This window comes from Phoca vitulina, unplaced genomic scaffold (genome assembly GCF_004348235.1).
Source record: "Phoca vitulina isolate PV1807 unplaced genomic scaffold, GSC_HSeal_1.0 scaffold72, whole genome shotgun sequence".
NCBI lineage: Eukaryota > Metazoa > Chordata > Mammalia > Carnivora > Phocidae > Phoca > Phoca vitulina.
The window spans coordinates 2,976,649-2,993,539 of NW_022589775.1; positions in this window are offsets into that span (position 1 = coordinate 2,976,649).

A 16,891-nucleotide genomic window follows, 5' to 3' on the forward strand; every position below is an offset into this window, starting at 1 on the left:
TTTGAAGCAACTTATTTATTATAAATTGGGAATGTATTTTAAAAATAATTTCAAAAAATAAAAAATAATTTCATATGGAGAAATGTTTTTGGAATAAATACATATGTAGATATAATGTAATATAATAAAAGTAATTTGACTCATGTTACTCATGTTCTTAAATTCTTAAATTTCTACTGCAAAACTACCAAATGCATAAAGCTCATTACCTGCAGGATGACGTTGTTTATTGTCTGTCCCCAGCTTACCTCTCCTGCTTTAATTTTATGTACACATACCTTTTCATGGAGAATTAAGTCCCCTTTTGCCTTCCACTCAACCCATAAGTGTCTTTTTTACCTTATTTTTACCTCAAAAACACAATTCATATATCACTTCTTATAACTTCTACCAACCATCCCCTGCACCCTCCCTTCCAGCCTGGCTACCTTAGGTTTGCCTTCCCATTGGCTCTCACAGGGTGTTAGGAAGATCACTCTCAGCCTGGAGAAGCCTTTCTCCTCTCTTCTTTGCCTTCTCAGCCCTCCCTCTCCAAGGTAGAGATTCTGATATGCTGTTCAAACTCTAGGACACGTGGTTGGGATCTAAGCAAGTACCTCCCTCCTGAGAAAGCCATCTCTTTTTATCTCACTTCCAAGCTCCATAATACATTCTTGGGAGAATGCAAATGGTAGCATTACAACTATAAATAAGGGGGAAAGAGGCATTACTGTGTTCTTAGGCCTAAGTTATATGCTGCAACCTGATTTCTAGAACTGTTTTACATGTGGCATTCTTCATGACTCAGTTAACATGGTTTCATTTGCTAATATTCTTGCATTGTACTTTCTTAAGTATTCAGGGAAAGAGAGAGGGGTAACATGATTGTCAGGTTATGTTTAGAGTATTTCCTAGGTCTTCTAGATTAATACCACTGAAATTCATTTACTGCACTGTATCAATACCCCTTTGAGGATCACAATTTTTCTTACATCATTTGTAAAAATTTACAAATTATAATTTATGATTCCAGTATAATTCCAAGGTCTAGCACTGAACCAAGCTTAGTGGGTATTCAGTAAAGGTGGTTGAAGGAAAGATTGGTTGAATAAATAAATTACAATGTTCTATGGATGTAGATGTTTCTTGTCCCTTTTTTGGGGGGGTGTTGGTATTTAACAATTTTCTTGTTAGGTAGAATCTTCTCAGGAGAATTTTTTTTCTTTTTAGACTTTGTGGTAAGAGCACCTGTTTATTCTAACTATCTCCCAAAGGCAACCATGATTTCAAGTAAAGTAACATAAGTTCTATATTTGCCCCACTTTATAATTTCAAACGTGAAATATTATTTTTAAATAGATGACCCAATGTAAAGCTGAATAAATTTGAAACACCTGAAACCACTGGTAATTCTAATAATGAGTTATGGAACTTGATTATTATTTACCTTTATCCATAATTTTAAGTCTGATGTTTAAACATTTTATAATTGGTTGCATTTTTTTGCAAGTTACATGTCTCTTGGTTGGTTAAGAAAGTTTTCTTCTTTTACTAAACTTTAAAACTGAACATAGAATTGTGTTGCCTGATTTAGGTTAGATAAATCTCAGCTCTCTGTTATATAATTTTGTCATGTGTATAAAGGAAGAGTGATATCATCTGCTTTATACAGTGATTTCAATAATTAAATTATATTAGTCATTACAGTTCTAAGCATAGTTCACCGACTATAGTAGTCATTTAAAGTGTGCCATTGCATAATTATCAAACTCATAAATTAGTAATTTGGTAATTAAATAGCAGAAGTCGTGGATGTTTTTAATTGAAATGAAATGTAAATATAGATTTTTAAATTTTTACTATAATGATAGAGATTCAATAAATTAATTGTGCCTGAAATGCCTGGGGAAGAAGACTTAGGTCTAACTAGAACCTGCACTCTAGAACTATCTTCTGAAATGCAAACAACACAGGCACACAAAGGCTCTGAATCTTTCTCCTCTGTCGTATTCCATGTGACCATTAGAAACACACCTGAGTGTTTATGTTTTTATTTTTATTTTTAAAAATTTTTTTATTAACAAAATTCATCAGTTTTACATAATTCACAGTGCTCACCATAGTACATACCCTCCCCAATGTCCATCACCCAGCCACCCCATCTCTTCCACCCCCCTTCACTCGAGCAACCCTCAGTTTGTTTCCTGAGATTAAGAGTCTTTTATGGTTTGTCTCCCTCTCCGGTTTCTCTTGTTTCATTTTCCCTTCCTTCCTCTATGATCTTCTGTCTTGTTTCTCAAATTCCTCATATCAGTGAGATCATATGATACTTGTCTTTCTCAGATTGACTTATTTCGCTTAGCATAATACCCTCAGGTTCTATCCACGTCATTGCCAATGGCAAGATTTCATTTTTTGATGGCTGCATAATATTCCATTGTATATATATACCACATCTTCTTTATCCTTTCATCTGGGCTCTTTCCATAGTTTGGCTGTTGTGGACATTGCTGCTATAAACATTGGGGTGCATGTGCCCCTCCGGATCACTACATTTGTATCTTTGGGGTAAATACTTAGTAGTGCAATTGATAGGTTGCAGGGTAGCTCTATTTTCAACTTTTTGAGGAATCTCCATAGTGTTTTCCAGAGTGGCTGCACCAGCTTGCATTCCCACCAACAGTGTAGGAGGGTTCCCCTTTCTCTGCATCCTTGCCAACATCTATTGTTTCCTGACTTGTTAATTTTAGCCATTCTGACTGGTGTGAGGTGGTATCTCTTTGAAGTTTTGATTTGGATTTCCCTGATGCCGAGTGATGTTGAGCATTTTTTCACGTGTCTGTGGCCATATGGATGTCTTCTTTGCAGAAATGTCTGTTCATGTCTTCTGCCCATTTCTTGATTGGATTATTTGTTCTTTGGGTGTTGAGTTGGATAAGTTCTTTATAGATTTTGGATACTTGCCCTTTATCTGATATGTCATTTGCAAATATCTTCTCCCATTCTGTCGGTTGTCTTTTGGTTTTGTTGACTGTTTCCTTTGCTGTGCAAAAGCTTTTTATCTTAATGAAGTCCCAATAGTTCATTTTTGCCCTTGCTTCCCTTGCCTTCGGCAATGTTTCTAGGAAGAAGTTCCTGTGGCTGAGGTCGAAGAGGTTGCTACCTGTGTTCTCCTCAAGGATTTTGATGGATTGCTATCTCACATTTAGGTCTTTCATCCATTTTGAGTTCATTTTTGTGTGTGGTGTAAGGAAATGGTCCAGTTTCATTCTTCTGCATGTGGCTGTCCAGTTTTCCCAACACCATTTGTTGAAGAGACTGTCTTTTTTGTCCATTTTCCATTGGACATTCTTTCCTGCTTTGTCAAAGATCAGTTGACCATAAAGTTGAGGGTCCATTTCTGGGCTCTCTTTTCTGTTCCATTGATCTATGTGTCCGTTTTTGTGGAAAGAAGAAAAAGTCAACTAAAAAAATAGAAAAAGAAAAAATAGAAAATTTTAAAAATTAACTTTGAAAGACTAAAGAATCATGGGGAAAAAGCCATGAATTCTATGTGCCTAGAACTGAACAGGGTTTTGCCGCTCATTGATGGATAAACTTGGTCTTGGCTGGATGTTCTTGCTGATCTTCTGGGGAGAGGCCTGTTGCAGTGATTCTCAAACGTCTTTGCCCAAGGCGGAATTGCACAGCCCTTGCCAAGGGTCGGCTAAGTAATCTGCTCGGGTTTGCTCTCAGTAGCTTTTGTTCCCTGAAAGCTTTCCGTACAGCTTTGGAGGACGAGAGTGAAAATGGTGGCCTTCCAATCTCTGGCCCCAGAAGAGCCAAGAACTAGGGGTTCCACTCCTCAGTGAGCCCTCAGAGAAAAGAAGTCTATCACTCCTGTCTCTCCCATCTCTGGCCGCACTCCATGCTCACCCGGCCTGTGACCAAGCATTTCTATCTCTGGCACACAACCCTGTTTGGAGTCTCCAAACCCAGCAGATTCCTGCAGGGAGCTCCTGTGCCACTCCTGCTGGGGGAGGAAGGGGAGTCTCCCTGGATCTGCTACTTGTTGGGTCCCTGATCAAAGAGCAGTGGCCCAACTGTGCCGTGGATCACAGTTTATGGCAAACCTGAGCTGAGAGCCCACTCCTTGGCTCTGTCTCTGCAGCCAGCTTCCCTGCTCTGATACCTGGGAGCTCTGTCACACTCAGGCACCCCCTGTCTTTCTGTGACCCTGAGGGTCCTGAGACCACACTGTCCTAGCAAGGGTTCCACCCCTGCTTAGCCACTGGAGCGATGTCCCTCAGCGCAACAGACTTCTAAATGTTCCAATTTTGTGCTCCGCTGCTCTATCACTTGCTGGTATCTGGCTCCCTCCCCCTTTGGTCTATCTTCCCAAATATCGCCTCGGATTCACTTCTCCACATGTCCTACCTTCCAGAAAGTGGTCGCTTTTCTGTTCATAGAGTTTCTGCTATTCTTTTCTTCGATCTCCTGTTGAGTTCATAGGTGTTCAGAATGGTTTGGTAACTATCTAGCTGAATTCCTGGGACCAGACGAAATTTAGGTGTCCTAATCCTCCGCCATCTTACTCCTCCCAAAATTTTCATTTCTTAAAGAAAAATATGATACTATTTTAGATACATTCATAGCTCATAGTAGTTACAGGATGGATGCAGATCCTCTGGTAACCTTCTTTTCATTTGGGATATTTTCAGGTTTCCCAAAAGACTGCATGCCCTCTAAATATCAATCACCCTTCTGTTCTAGTTATTTCACCCGGAGTCACACCTGAGTGTTTAAAAGAAGAATTCAACAAAGGAATCTATAATTCATTTAAAATGAAAACATTTTACAGATAAAACTTAAAATCCCATATCTGCTTCATATATATCACTTAAAAGTGATATAAATACACCTAGGCAGCTCAGTCAGTTAAGTGTCTGCCTTTGGCTCAGGTTATGATTCCAGGGTCCTGGGACTGAGCCCTGTGTTGGGCTCCCTACTCAGTGGAGAGTCTGCTTCTCCCTCTGCCCCTCCCCTTGCGGTGCTCTCTCTCTCAAATAAATAAATAAAATCTTTTAAAAAAATACACCTCAGTTCCTCTTATGGAGAACATCTGCATGAAATGAGAGTAATGGAGTAGTGCCTATCCTAGAGCACTTTTTCATAAAGCAATGGCCTCTTATGAGCTAAGGTCAAGAGATGGATTCAAATTGATTACATAAAAATCTTAGAAAAGCTTTTTATTTTATTTCTTTCTTTATTTATTTTTACCTAGTCTCAGTCTGAGTGCAGTGGCTATAAATGGCATTTCCACAGAGCATGTCCATGTATTGTCAACCTCCCAACCATTTTATATAAGGTGGCCCTCTGCACGTATACCTCCATTCATGTTTTCCTACTATATAACCCTCCTAAAACCCACATTGTGTCTAGTTATTTCTATTCTATTTTTCTTAAGGATACCCTAGATTTAACTTGTCAATAGTCCTATTATCACATCTCCTCCAATCTCAGTTGATTTTGGCTGTCAATTGTTCTTCATAAGCACAATTGATACTTGGAAGTATTTTCTTGTTTTAAATCAATCAGGAATCTAATGTTGACTTTTTTTTTTTTTTACAACCCAAGAAGCAACTATAATTTTACTTCAAAAATTAAGTACACAGTCTCAATACAAATGATGTCATTGTTCAGCCCTGTTTTACTAAATTCTGGTACTCAATAAAGTAATAGTTTTAATATTTAAAATACTTTACTCAAGAAACATGGTAATTCTTCCCTTACCATCCAATAATCTAAGGACTCTAAGGATGCTTATTTATTCCAAGGAATCAGTAGTAATTAATATTGTATCAGAGACAAGGGGTTAAAATGTCTGCGAAGTCCACTCAAGAGCCTTGTACTTGTTTAATTTTACTTCTGTGATTTATCCACAGAGTTCCTGGTAAAACTTAGACGTGTAGCAGTTTTGTACTATACCTCATGCCTCTATTGTGTGTCCTGGATATACATATATATATATATCTCCTTCCTGGATGCATTATTTTCTGTTTGTTTGCTTCAACTAAAGGGTGATGCTCTTGCCACATAGTCCAAGACAGCTTAAAATAAAGCCTACAAAATCAGAGGGGGAGACGAACCATGAGAGACTATGGACTCTGAGAAAAAAAACTGAGGGTTCTAAAGGGGAGGGGGGTGGGGGGATGGGTTAGTCTGGTGATGGGTATTAAAGAGGGCACATACTGAATGGAGCACTGGGTGTTATATGCACACAATGAATCATGGAACACTACATCAAAAACTAATGATGTAATGTATGGTGATTAACATAACATAATAAAAAAAATAAAATAAAGCCTACATTTCTAGCAACAGGATGGACAAAGTAGGAAAAAAGAAAATGGTGGATATGGTATTAAAATTACCTGTATCAATTCTTTTTTTTTTTTTAAAGATTTTATTTATTTATTTGAGAGAGAGAGAATGAGAGAGAGCACATGAGAGGGGGGAGGGTCAGAGTGAGAAGCAGACTCCCTGCTGAGCAGGGAGCCCGATGCGGGACTCGATCCAGGGACTCCAGGATCATGACCTGAGCTGAAGGCAGTCGCTTAACTAACTGAGCCACCCAGGCGCCCTACCTGTATAAATTCTGCTTATATTCAACTGCCCATAATTTAGTTGTAAGGGAACTCAAGAAACTTTGGCCTTTATTCTGTGTTGCAAAAGGCCAGGCTAAGAATAGAGTTTATTAATCATTAGAGAAATGAGAACAACCCATTGGGGTGACTATTCCTGCCATCTTCTACTTTTTTGGCTACCCCCCACACTCTTTATACCCTTCTTTTCAATTATAAAATATGCACCTGATCCTCCATGGGAGTCCACTCATAAGTCTATGTAACCACTCAACTAGGGTGAATTCCTGCTGGGAATGGCCAGCAATCCTTGTACTGACAATGGATGAAAGATGACTCCAAACTTTGCTGTGAAAGAGAGGAGAAGGCAAGGGGGTCAATGCTCAGAGATGAAGACCCTTTGCTCTTCTTTGCTCCCACTTTTATTGGTCCTTCAGGATAATCACAAATCCTTCTCACTGTTTCTCAAGCAGTGATGTGTGATAAGGGGTCTTACTGAAACTAGGAGGATCTGTTTTACAGGAAAGATATGATATGCTTTTTTTAACATATAATGTATTATTTGTTTCAGAGGTACAGGTCTGTGATTCAACAGTCTTACACAATTCCCAGCGCTCACCATAGCGCATACCCTTCCCAATGTTTATCACCCAGCCACCGCATCCCTCCCACCCCAAAAAAGAGAAAGATATGATATGCTAATCTGCCTATTCTATGAGTTCTGCTAAACATAGCCTAAGGGACAATGTATACATCTCTTAGATCACAAAATAGTGGCTATTTGGGCTAAGAAAGCTTTGGGGAAGACACCTCCCCACGACATTCCAACAGCAGAGTGGTCACGCAGGCTTCACATTCCAAAGGCCTATGCCCTTCTCCCAAACCTTCCCTCACCCCCAGCAGGCTCTGTGTTACATTTTTAGCAAGCCAGGTATAATGGAAGATTTCATGCTCTACATTAATCCCAACAAATTCCAGCATTTCACAGTGATGTCAAGTGGAATCAGGGTTGGATTGATTGTTTGTGGCCAGTAGCCTGAAACCTAAAATACAAATTATTTCCAAGTCCCCTCTTCTGACACAAAGCCAATATACAAAGAGGAAGTAAGATCTGGATAACCAAAACGAGCCTCTTGTTTAGAAAAGGGTAGAGTCCAAACACAGGGTGTTCACTAATCCACAGTAATTATTAAATGCAACTGGGCAGAAATTGAGGCAACTCCTGACCTAGCAACAGAGGGAACTACTTGCTCAAACGGAGGTTTTGTTCTGTCATGGGTTGAATTGTTTCCCTAAGAAAAGATATGTTGAAGTTCTAACTCCTAGTACCTCTATTTTGAAATAGAGTAATTGCAGATGAGGTCGTAATGGACTAAAATGGGCCCATATGTCCTTATAAGAAAAAGAAAGAGACATAGACACGTATAAAAGGAGTATGCCCTATGAAGACAGAGGATTGGAGTGATGCATTTATAAGCCAACGAATGTCAAAGATGGCCACCAAAGCACTAGAAGCTAAGAAGAGGCAAGGAAATATTTTCTTACAGGTTTTAGAGGGAGCAGGGCCTTGCCAACACCTTGATTTTTGATTTCTAGGCTTCAGAACTATAGGCAATAAATTTCTGTTATTTTAAGCCACCCAGTCTGTCATACTTTGTTACAACAGCCCTAGGAAACTAGTACATGTTCTAGGAGAGTTTCCTTTGTATTCTTCAATCTCCATGGCTACATACGAAGTGAGCGTTGGAAAGTAATGCCCAGTGGCCCAATTTTTATAGCACGCTTCCTGATGAATCAAAGGCAGGGGTCCAAGAGCTACTTTGGAAGTTGTATTACTATAGATTGTGGTTACTCCCGTAGTGGCTTAAATGACAAGAAAGGGGGACAGAGACTTTGTAGGCTGCCATAGAAAGCAAATTTAAAATTGATAAACAACAATTGATTGAAAAAATTGATGACATTGTTGACAGTCCTGGGGAGGAAGTGCAGATGTCCACCAAACAACAACATTAGGAGCACTGATAAGTAAATACTGAAAATACCACTGTGTTTTAGATGCTTTTGACCATTTTCCACACATTCCCATGGGAAAGATGAACACAAGGCCAAGTAGCCTATAGGTAGAAGTGACAGGAAATATGATCCTGATACGGAAGATATTTTCTACATACAACCTCAAATAAAAATGAACTGAGAGACCTGCAGCCTAGCAAAACTGAAAATCCAACTTCTGTATCTTAAACTAAAACAGATATAATAGAAGTAACAGCTTCAGCAAAAGACAACTCTGGCCCCAAGCTTTCTCAGTGTGCCTCTGCTTTGCTTGTTTTAGTGGGCTTACTTTCTTTACTCTTGAGATGCCTCTTCTAAAAATGCATGGGATTCTCTACCATCTGGCTTACACTCATAATTTGTACTTGCAAATTTTCTTATCTTTCCTCAACCAACCAAGCAATTCTCTCTTCTCTATCATTCAGTTAGCAGACAAACAGGCTACAATATCTTCTATCTTCTTTAAAAAGTAAATTTAATTAAAAAGTTACCTCACCTCACATTTGTCTCCCCTACCTCCCCACTTCTGCTTCTCCTATAGCATAACTTCTCAACAACAACGATACCAAAATGCATATTTCCTGTCTCCCCTTTCTCTCCTCCTGTTCTCATTTGACCTTGTTTCACTTAGATTTTGGCACCTACTACTTTCTTTAAACTATTGTTTTCATGGTCATGAATGACGTCAAAGCTACCAAATTCAGTGGTCAATTCTTAAACCCTCTCTTGCTTTTCCAATCAATAAAGTTTGGCAGAGTTAAGCACACTTCAGAAGAAATCATCAAGTTCTCATTCTTTAAGACCCTTTACATTGATAAATTCCACATGTATTTTTCCACCTGCTGTTTCTCCCATAATCTCTAGACAATTAGAGCCAATGCCCCTGATATAATCCTGTTTGGGCATGTAATAATAGAATTCTTCATTCTTGGCATACCACCAAAAAGAAAACTCAGAACAAAAACAAACAAAATCTGTTTTTTTCCAAGGGCTTCTGTATTAGTCAGCGTTCTTTGGAGAAATGTACTGATAGGATAGACTGGATAGATAGATAGATAGATAGATAGATAGATAGATAGATAGATAGACAGATAGACAGATAATAGATATTATAAGGAATTAGCTCACATGACTATGGTCACTGAGAAGTTCTAAGATTTATAGATGGCAAGCTAGAGACCCAAGACAGCCAATGGTGTAATTTTAGTTTTTGTCAGAAGACCTGTGAACGAAGGGAGTTGGTGGTGTAAATCGATGGTGTAAATTATTTTTTTTATGTTATGTTAATCACCATACATTACATCATTAGTTTTTGATGTAGTGTTCCATGATTCATTGTTTGCATATAACACCCAGTGCTCCATTCAGTACGTGCCCTCTTTAATACCCATTACCAGTCTAATCCATCCCCCCACCCCTCTCCCCTCTAGAACCCTCAGTTTGTTTCTCAGAGTCCATAGTCTCTCATGGTTCGTCTCCCCCTCCGAATTCTCCCCCTTCATTTTTCCCTTCCTATTATCTTCTTCTTCTTCTTCTTCTTCTTCTTCTTTTTAACATATAATGTATTATTTGTTTCAGAGGTACAGGTCTGCGATTCAACAGTCTCACATGATTCACAGCGCTCACCATAGCACATACCCTCCCCAATGTCTATCACCCAGCCACCCCATCCCTCCCATCCCCCACCACTCCAGCAACCCTCAGTTTGTTTCCTGAGATTAAGAATTCCTCATATCAGTGAGATGGTGTAAATTCTTAAGATGGCAGGCTAAGACCCACGATGAACCAGTTTTTTAGTCTGAGTCCAAAGGCAGGAAAAGACTGATATACCAACCCAAACAGACAGGAGAAGTTCTCTCTTACTTGGTCACTTTGTTCTACTGAAGTCTTCAGCTAATTGGTTGAGGCCTCCCAGATTAGAGAAGTATTTTTCTTTATGTAGTCTACTAATTCAAATGTTAATCTCATCCAGAAACACTCTCACAGACACACTCAGAATAACTGTTGGGTAAAATGTCTGAGTATCCTAGGGCACCTGGGTGGCTCAGATGGTTAAGCGTCTGCCTTTGGCTCAGGTCATGACCCCAGGGTCCTGGGATGGAGCCCTGCATTGGGCTCCCTGCTCAGTGGGAAGCCTGCTTCTCCCTCTCCCACTTACCCTGCTGTGTTCCCTCTCTCGCTGTCTCTCTCTCTCTGTCAAATAAATAAATAAAATCTTTAAAAAAAAATGTCTGAGTATCCTGTGGCCCAGTCAGACTGATGCATAAAATTAACCATCACTGTTCCGTAGCAAAGAAAATGGCACTTCTAAGCTTGCAGTTATTCGTGTCAAAACAGTTGAGGTTAACCTTGACTTTCTTCTTTTTTGCACTCCTTGCATGCACTCTATCAAAAATCCTGTGATCTCGATCTTCAAAACAGGTTGAGAATCCAAGCACTTCTTTTTTTTTTTTTTTTTAAGATTTTTATTTATTTATTTGACAGAGAGACACAAGCAGGGAGAGTGGTAGAGGGAGAAGCAGACTCCCCACTGAGCAGGGAGCCTGATGTGGGGCTCAATCCCAAGACCCTAGGATCACAACCTGAGCCAAAGGCAGATGCTTAACGACTGAGCCACCCAGGAGCCCTAAGAATCCAACCACTTCTATCTATGTCCATTGTTATTACCCCAGTCTGAACTAAGATCCTTTGTCACCTAGGATGCTGAAATAGGCTTCCAATGGAGCTTCTTCCTTCAGCTTCAATTCTTGTCCTTCTAGAACTTATTCTCCACAAAATAGTGAGTTCTCCTAAAATACAAACCAGATCATTCCACTTTCAGGAATATAAACCTTCATTGGGCTTCTATAATATTAGGAAGCAAATCACATTAATTTACAAGGTTCTCTAAAACCTAACCCCTGGCTCACCCTCTAGTCTAATTTCTATTCACCATGCCCCCTGTTCACTATGCTCTAGCTGGATTCCTGTCTGTTTCTTTTTTTTTTTCTTAAGATGTTATTTATTTATTTGACAGAAAGAGAGAAAGCACCAGCAGGGGGAGGGAGAGGCAGAAGCAGGCTCCCCTCCAAGCAGGGAGCCTGATGTGGGCCTCAAACCTAGGACCCTGGGGTCATGACCTGAGCCAAAGGCAGACAATTAACTGACTGAGCCACCCAGCTGCCCTCTTGTCTGTTTCTTAAACAGACCTTTCCCTTGTGTAAGTTTCACTGACACATTCAAATGGCAGCCTCCCTTTATTCATCCAGCTTTCTATTCAAATGTTACTTCCTCAAAGAGATGTTAGTGACCATTGATTTCACTTATACCCCCATCACTCCTTATACCTCCCCTGCTTTATATTTCTTCAGAGCACTTAACAATGATTGACTTTTTATCACATAATTAGTAGTTGTTGGCCATCATTAAGCTCCACTATTAGAATATAAGAACAACGAATGAATCTGTCACTGCTATCTGCGGTAGGTGTGTATGTATGTATGTATGTGTATGTAGTAGGTGCTTAGTATATATTTCCCCATAATATGATGTGATGCATTCCAAGAGTGGGGAGTGATTGGGATGGGTATAACCAGAGGCTATCATGTCCAATTTCCCTAGTAGCAAAGGAAATGGGAAACAAGGCTGTCACAACAATCTTATCAATAATGGTGTTTCTGTTTTGCCCTATAATACACCCAAAATATACCTAGAGTTCTAGAATGACTGGGTCAGGAGAGATTTTAAAAATCAGCACCATTTGCTGCCCGAAACAAACAATCTGCCTCTGACTCATATATTGGTACGGTAAGTAACTCCCTGTTTTTTCTCATTCTTCTTTGTGTGTGTATGTGTGTGTGTGTGTATGTTATGACTCAATGGCTTTATTAGTTTTCTATTCTATCTGGTCTAGGTCAGAACTGCTCTAGTCATGTTCCTAAACTTCAATTACTATAAGTTACAAAGTAAAGAAACTCTATCTGTTAAGTCCCAGATGACTCCTTGAGATTTACACAATTTCAAAAATCCCTGAACAGAAACATTTAGTCTGCATATAAACTAATACAACTCTATCAGCCCTGAGCCAGTTCTTAAAGAAATGTCTTGTCACCCATTCTTAGGAGCTTTAAAAGATATTTGTCTTGGGGCGCCTGGGTGGCTCAGTCGTTAAGCGTCTGCCTTCAGCTCAGGTCATGATCCCAGGGTCCTGGGATCGAGCCCCGCATCGGGCTCCCTGCTCGGCAGGAAGCCTGCTTCTCCCTCTCCCACTCCCCCTGCTTGTGTTCTCTCTCTCACTGTGTCTCTCTCTGTCAAATAAATAAATAAAATCTTTAAAATAAATAAATAAATAAAATAAAAGATATTTGTCTTATAACTAATGACTTTATAATGACTGTTTGAGTAATTTTTCCAAAACAGAAAGCTGCCGCACAGTAACACTGTCTCCACCAGTGCAAACAATCGCCAATGACAGCTCAAAAAAACCAAAACAAAAACAATAAGTAGAAGCAGTTTCCACCCCTACTGTTGTGACAATCCAAATCTTCTCAGCTCTCACTGTATCCAATACCCTCTGTACCTTAATAATGACCTTGCCCCAAATCTCACTCTTAGATAATCTCAATGTAGCATCAGCCTGGGGGCATGCATCTGAGTCCAGCTTCAATCTTCCTAGGACTGCAAACAGGATGGTAACAGTTACATGTCTCCTTTGTCTCCCACTGTATTCCCAGCACCCACCACAATACATATACACAGTAGGTGCTTACAGATTCCAGAGATTTCTTACCCCTCTCCTACTTCTCCGCTGCAAAGGGAACATTTTGCCTCTTCTTCCAACCAGAACCTCTTTGGTGAGCAATAAACCACTAGAAGCCTGAGAGTAAAACCCAAGGGCTAATAATTGTTAGGGTAAAATCTAGAACTTTGATAGCAATGTCTTCATCAGTGTAAGCACTATAACATGCTGCTGAATGTGAGCGTGCCAGAGACAAGCAATATAAAACACATACATTGAAATTGACCACAGGAGGCCTCCTACTGTGTGCCTTGAAGTCACGTTTTCTAATTTCTAAGGCTGACCCTTGTTACTCTAATCCCAAGGGGAGATGGCATTTCAAATTTGAGCAAAAGCCCAAGGCTAAGCCTTCCTAATCCTTTGCCATTGGGAGTAATTACATGGATAAGTCTGAGCAGTAAACACCAGCATATTTGGCATAAAGTCCCTCCTTTTTACTACAAGCTCTTTTAAAAATTGAATAAATCATGATTTTATGTAATTTTGGTACATAAATGTATTGTTAATGTTTGCTAATTTTACTATCAGTAAATCTATCCCTTGTATCTCTGGGCTCCTATCACCCCAGGAATTGTCTGTGTCTCCACCCTTCACCCCAGGAGGGAAGGTCAGAGAATAGCCAGGGGTAATAGCTGATTGAGAGGAAACCCTTAGCCACTTCCTATGTTACTATTCAATTAGCAAGGAAAAGCCAGCTTTAACGTCATCATTTGTGCCTTGACCCAGTGACTGTCTATTAAGCAGAGGAAGGGCAAAGCCTATCAGTAGCTTAGCAACCAGCACATTTTCCTTCCCACTTGAGGTGAGCAACTTTTCAGAAGAAATTCCGGCCCAATTGACGTCCATCTGGCTGAGTAGTTTCCTTCCTCTACTCAAATAGAAAGATCCTACAATTATGTGTTTACCCCTGGTCTAGATGTCAGGGTTTAGACTCATTAAAAGAAATCCTATCCAATTGGATGAATTTCAAGAAAAGAACACATTCCCAAATTAGAGAGTCTATAAAATACTATTTCATTGTTCACTATCTTTTTTCCCCGGCCTCTCCATGGTTCTTAGAGCCTGTTTGTCCTTTTTCTACAAGCTGCCTTTCCCTCAACTTTCTAAGAGTGAGGCAGACAGATGAAAAAGAAACAATAAAAATGCATGAATTGAAATCTCCCCAAACTGAGTGTTTTGTCCTTCAGAGCAGTGCAAGATATCCTGAGTCTTCTTTATAATACCATGGGCAGAGAAAATTTCAAGACAACATTTGTGGGTAAATGAACTACCCCAAATAGACTAGGCGTTATCCTAAAAAAAGTGACTAGGCATCATTCTAGAAAATGTTTGAAATAGCACAGTTTTCAAAGCAGATTTATAACAAGTTAAAGCAAATAGATGGAACTAATTTTCACTTTGTGGCAAAAAATATATTTTGAGAAATATTTATGTAATTTGGTTTTAGAAAAAGCTGTATTATACTTGAATTTTTTTTTTCTTTCTCTTTGGCAGTAAAATGCTGTTCTCTGAAACAGATGGAAAATATGCTTTTTGTTAGATAACAGACTTCAAAAGTAACAGAATTTGTTACATGATTATGCTGTGATTTTAAATGTATTCTAAGTTTTGGCCAAAAAAATGAGTTATTCTAGTAACTGACAAAAAAAAAAAAATGTGTAGAATAGTGATTTGCATGCAGGCAAATGGGGGTAGATTTCATTAAATCTCCATTCTGTAATGTTGTCAAACTTCTGAAATGTCTACCCTGTCCAGATCTTGACTCCAGAAAATAGGTAGTCCAGTCTTTGCTTACAAATAAGATTTAGGATATACAAACAGTGGTTAACTGTGAATTGCAGTGGATGTTCAAATGTGGACCCTTACAAATAAATTAATTGAAAAACACTCTATCAAAAATAAAATGCTTTAATGCCGATGTTTTGCCTTTCATTCCTAGAGAAATGGTATCTTAGTCTATTAAAATTTTTCTCCCACATAAAATGTACAATGTTTAGTATGTGGTCAGATTGCTTAACCTCATTTCCTGCTTCCCTGTTTTATGCCAAGATCCCAAAGAGCAGGAGTGGGGGATGAGGAAAAGGGAAACAGGAAATGAGGTAAAAGTTGAGCATAATTTTAGGCAAATGGGGTTGAATCCATTGACACATTGGAATTGTCTGCCGGAATGAAGGAAAACAGGAGCTTTTATCCACTGGCTTATATCCCTCACTGGTCAAGGATAGCTCCAAGAGATGTTAACTTTCCCAAATTTCTAGGTTTGCTTGAGCACCTATGCCAAGAAGATTCTCCACACCCTATCAGAGAATCCTGGGAAAGAAACCAAGAGATTCTTAGCAGAGCAAATTAAAAGTCCTTTATAGTAAACACAAGAGCTTTTCTACTCTGATCCACCTAATGAGCTCCACTGAGTCAAATCCATCCCAGAGGCTTCAGGAGAGAGACCATCCACAATCTGTTCTAAAGTCTTAACTCTGAAGAGTTAGCAGAATAAGCTCTGCTTAGACCTCAGTTGCTTTCTGTCAGTTGGGCTGTGATTTTTACAATCAGCACTGGAAATAAAAGCACCACTAACTGCCCTGGTGAATGCTTTGGTTTCAAAGAATAATCCTTCTTGCCTTCATTTGTAGCAGTCACCCTAGCTCTTTTTGGTATCCAGGCTGCATTACCTGTATATCAACTCTTCTTTTTGTCTGCTCCTTCCTGGTGCAATGTGGCCTCCTTCTAGCCTGTGGATCAGTGCATCCCTTCTGTGTGGAATGTGGCTTCCTCAACAGCCATACTGATCTTTTTATTTATTTATTTATTTTTTATGTGTCAATATAACTAACTACAGTCTCCAGCTATTCAAACACTGGTGTCAGTGTTTCTGTGAAGGTATTTTTATAGATATGATTAAAGTCCATAATTAGTTGACTTTAAGTAAAAGAGATTGTTTTAGATGATTTAGGGAGGCCTGATTCAATCACTCGAAAGGCTTTAAGAGCAGAGCTAAGATTTTCTTGAGGAAGAAAAAATTCTGCCTGTGGACAGTAGCTGCAGACTGTCCCCAGAAGTTCTGGTCTACTTTTTCCTGGTGATCTGCCCTACAGATTCCTAACTTTTAGACTTGCCTAGCCAGCCCCACAATTACATAAGCCAATTCATGGCAAAAACTCTTTCTCTCTCTCACAGACACATGTTTTACTGCTTTTGGTTCTCTTGAATCTTGACTGAGCCAAGCTCTGTCTCTTCCTGTCTCTGAATTGCCTATTGCCTGGTACATTGTTTTAAAGAATAAGCCTAGGCCAATCTGTGATTTGTCACAATTTGTATTTGGAGCTCTTTCACATGCTTTATAAATATCATTAACCTTTATTCCCTTCTAACCCACACATTTTGACCTATAATATAGCAAATTTTCATAATTCTTGTTAAGATTTTAGTCAGACATGTAACAGACACAATGTTAACTAAAAGA